Here is a 4,570-nt window from a genome sequence, read left to right on the forward strand (position 1 = left end):
GAAGACTTGTCAAGAACAACTTGAAGATCATGAAGAACACTATGAATGCATGAGATTTTTGAAAAATGCAAGAAAAATTTTTAAAGCATGCAATTGACACCAAACTTAAAAATTGACTCAAGACTCAAACAAGAACACAAAATATTTTTGGTTTTTATGATTTTATGATTTTTTTGGATTTTTATTAATTTTTTTCGAAAATATTTTTGGAAAAACGAAAAAGAAAAGAAAATTTTGAAAAATAAGATTTTTGAAAAGTTTTTGAAAAGAAAATTACCTAATCTGAGCAACAAGATAAATCGTCAGTTGTCCATACTCGAACAATCCCCGGCAATGGCGCCAAAAATTTGGTGGACGAAATTGTGATAAAAAAGTTCCAGGCACTGTTAGAGAAGCTCACAACTCCGTTCAACTTAACCAGCAAGTGTACTGGGTCATCCAAGTAATACCTTACGTGAGTAAGGGTCGATCCCACAGAGATTGCTAGTATGAAGCAAGCTATGGTCACCTTGTAAATCTCAGTTAGGCAGATTAAATGGTTATGGGTTTCGAAAATTAATAATAAATAGAAAATAAAAAGGGATAGAAATAATTATGTAGATCAATAGTGGGAATTTCAGATAGGCGTGTGGAGATGCTAGAATCTTCTCGAATCTCTACTTTTTTATTACATTCATCCAATCCTTCTTACTCCTTTCCATGGCAAGCTGTATGTAGGGCATCACCATCATCAATGGCTACTTTTAATCCTCTCAGGGAAATGGTCGTATGCGCTGTCACTACACGGCTAATCGTCTGGAGGCATCACCCTTGTTGATAGCTACATCCCATCCTCTCAGTGAAAATGGTCCAAATGCTCTTTCACAGCACGGCTAATCATCTGTCGGTTCTCAATCAGGTTGGAGTAGAATCCCTTGATTCTTTTGCGTTTGTCATCACGCCCAGCCTTCAGGAGTTTGAAGCTCGTCACAGTCATTCAATACCGGAATCCTACTCGGAATACCACAGACAAGGTTAGACTTTCCGGATTCCCAGGATCCTACTCAGAATACCACAGACAAGGTTAGACTTTCCGGATTCCCATGAATGCCGCCATCTATCTAGCTTATACCACGAAGATTCTGTTGGGGAATCTAAGAGATATGCGCCCGGCCTAGAGTAGAACGGAAGTGGTTGTCAATCACGCACGTTCATAGGTGAGAATGATTATGAGTGTCACGGATCATCACATTCATCAAAGTGTTGTGCAACATATATCTTGGAATAAGAATGAAAGAGAATTGAATAGAAAGTAATAGTAATTGTATTGAAACTTGAGGTACAGCAAGGCTCCACACCCTTAAATCATGGTGTGCAGAAACTCCACCATTGAAAATACATAAGTGAAAGGTTCAGGCATGGCCGAATGGCCAGCCCCCTAAATGATCAAGAGACCGAATGATCAAAGACTAAAACAGTCAGAGATTAAACTGTCAAAAGATGTCTAATACAATAGTAACTTATCCTATTTATACTAGACTAGCTACTAGGGTTTACATGAGTAAGTAATTGATGCATAAATCCACTTCCGGGGCCCACTTGGTGTATGCTTGGGCTGAGCTTGATCTATCCACGAGCTGAGGCTTTTCTTGGAGTTGAACTCCAAGTTATAGCGTGTTTTGGGCGTTCAACTCCGGATCATGACGTGTTTCTGGCGTTTAACTCCAGACAGCAGCATGTACTTGGCGTTCAATGCCAAGTTACGTCGTCAATTTCCGAATAAAGTATGGACTATTATATATTGCTGGAAAGCTCTGGATTGCTACTTTCCAACGCCGTTGAGAGCACGCAAAATGGAGTTCTGTAGCTCCAGAAAATCCATTTCGAGTGCAGGGAGGTCAGATTCCAACAGCATCAGCAGTCCTTTTGTCAGCCTTTTTCAGAGTTTTGCTCAAGTCCCTCAATTTTAGCCAGAAATTACCTGAAATCACAAAAACACACACAGAAATGTGAATTTAACATAAAAACTAATGAAAACATCCCTAAAAGTAGCTTGAACTTACTAAAAACTACCTAAAAACAATGCCAAAAAGCGTATAAATTATCCGCTCATCAGGTTGCCACAGCCTCCACCCCTTTAGATACGTAGTCCACTGCCACCAAGATATACTTGTTCGAATTTGAGGGTGGGAATGGTCCCATGAAGTCGATCCCCAATACATCGAACAGTTCAAGCTCTAGAATGTATTGCTGTGGCATCTTATTTCTCTTGGGTAGATTGCCAGCCCTTTGGCATTCATTGCAGCTTCTCACCAATTCCTTAGCATCCTTGAAGATAGTGGGCCAGAAGAACCCACATTACAGTACTTTTGCGGCAGTTCTTTCTCCTCCAAAATGACCTCCAAATCTAGCACTATTACAACTGCACAGGACCTCTCGTCCTTATTCTTCTGAAATGCACCTCCTAAGGATTCCATCTCAGCATTTCTTGAAGAGATAGGGTTCATCCCAAATGAAATACTTAGAATCATTGATGAGTTTTCTTCTTTGATGTTTATTGATCCCAGGGGGTAGGTCACCGGCTGCTTTAAAATTGGCAATATCTGCAAACTAGGGTGCTTTGTGAACCAACATTAACTGTTCATCTGGGAAAAACTCATTTATACTTGTATCATGTGTAGCATCCTTCTCACAAGGGATTCTGAATAGATGATCTGCTACCTTGTTATCCACACCCTTTTTATCTCTAATCTCGATGTTGAATTCCTACAATAATAAGATCCATCTGATTAGTCTTGGTTTCGATTCCTGTTTGGCAAATAGATATTTGAGTGCTGTGTGATCAGTGAAAACAAAGTCGTATAAATAGAATAAATAAATAGAATAGTATTGAATAGTATTCAATTTGAGAAGAGAATCTTTATAGAGGATTTCGAATAGATTCAAAATTTAATAGATTAATAAAATCTATAAATCTGAATATATTACTCCTATTGAATATTCAAATTCATTTTTCTATTACTATTTTTTTTATTTTGTGATTTTATTCTATAAATTTAATTATATTAAATTGATAGATTTTGAAAGTTGAATTCTATTTCTATTTTGAGATTTGTTTTTAAGTTTTACAATATACCATAACAATATACCCTCCCTATATATAAATATAAGATGATATAAATATTAAGTATAGAAGATTTTTCCAATAGAAAAAAAAGTTTGACCCCTCCCTCCCTATAATGTCTTAGTTTTCTTTATTTTTATTTGGGGGCTTATATATTCCATTTTTTTAATGTGCCTCACAATTCAAAAGAATTCGTGGGGAGGGGTCATTTCAGTTCATTTTTTGATCTATAACAAATAGCTTCAAGAGATGATAGAATTAAGAATACCCACTAAAAAAACTAATACAATCCATAATGAGGTACCGGAAAATACAACATTTTTGTTACTTGACCAACCATCAGGAGAAGCAAATACAACCGGTACACTAATCAATAAAATTGATGAAGTAGCAATTAATGCAAAAACAGCCAATTGGAAAGCTATAGTCATGTTTCTAATCCTCCAATTTACCAACAAAAGAAAACTATACCATTTGATCCCAACTCCTCGATTCCGTTATAAAAAAAAATTGTAATAAAAAAACATATTTTGGGGTTTTATCATGAATCTATTGATTTTATATGACGTATTACCTACCCCTTTCTTTTTAGGCATGGATCGAAGGTTTGTTTTTATTTCAGAAAAAGACATGCTGGATCATGCATCTTCTATAATATTTTGAAGAATTAAAAGTGACCAATTGATTCACACTGGATATCTATGCCATCGATCATCGATCGATACTAACTATATTAATTCATATAGTTATGTTCTATTCAGTAGAATAAAGATAAAATAGAAATTGGCTTTTTGGTTGGAGGGATGGCTGAGTGGTTGATAGCCCCGGTCTTGAAAACCGGTATAGTTCACAACACGAACTATCGAGGGTTCGAATCCCTCTCTCTCCTTTTGTTTTTGCTCGACAAAAGTATTCTTTTTCTTTTATTGGATGAATATGTGACGCTCATCATCATTCTCACTTATGAACGCGTGCCTGACGACCACTTCCGTTCTACATGCAAACAAGGCTTGAGTGGATATCTCTTGGATTCCTTAATCGGAATCTTCGTGGTATAAGCTAGAATTGATGGCGGCATTCAAGATAATCCGAAAGGTCTAAACCTTGTCTGTGGTATTCTGAGTAGGATTCAAGGATTGAATGACTGTGACGAGCTTCAAACTCGCGATTGTGGGGCGTTAGTGACAGACGCAAAAGAATCACTGGATTCTATTCCGACATGATCGAGAACTGACAGATGAATAGCCGTGCTGTGACAGAGCGCGTTGAACATTTTCACTGAGAGGACGGGACTGTAGCCATTGACAACGGTGATGCCTAGCATACAGCTTGCCATGGAAAGGAGTAAGAAGGATTGGATGAAGACAGTAGGAAATCAGAGAGACGGAAGGGACAAAGCATCTCCATACGCTTATCTGAAATTCTCACCAATGAATTACATAAGTATCTCTATCTTTATTTTATGTT

General features: G+C 37.2%; 1 non-coding gene across 1 annotated transcript; it reads left to right on the top strand.

Annotated features, from left to right (window-relative positions):
• The first annotated feature begins 3,900 nt into the window (after positions 1-3,900).
• Positions 3,901-3,992, top strand: TRNAS-UGA (transfer RNA serine (anticodon UGA)). Its single transcript has one exon. It is a non-coding gene; the product is annotated as a tRNA-Ser (tRNA).
• The last annotated feature ends 578 nt before the right edge of the window (positions 3,993-4,570 follow it).

Source organism: Arachis hypogaea, chromosome 9 (assembly GCF_003086295.3).
Source record: "Arachis hypogaea cultivar Tifrunner chromosome 9, arahy.Tifrunner.gnm2.J5K5, whole genome shotgun sequence".
Taxonomy (NCBI): Eukaryota; Viridiplantae; Streptophyta; class Magnoliopsida; order Fabales; family Fabaceae; genus Arachis; species Arachis hypogaea.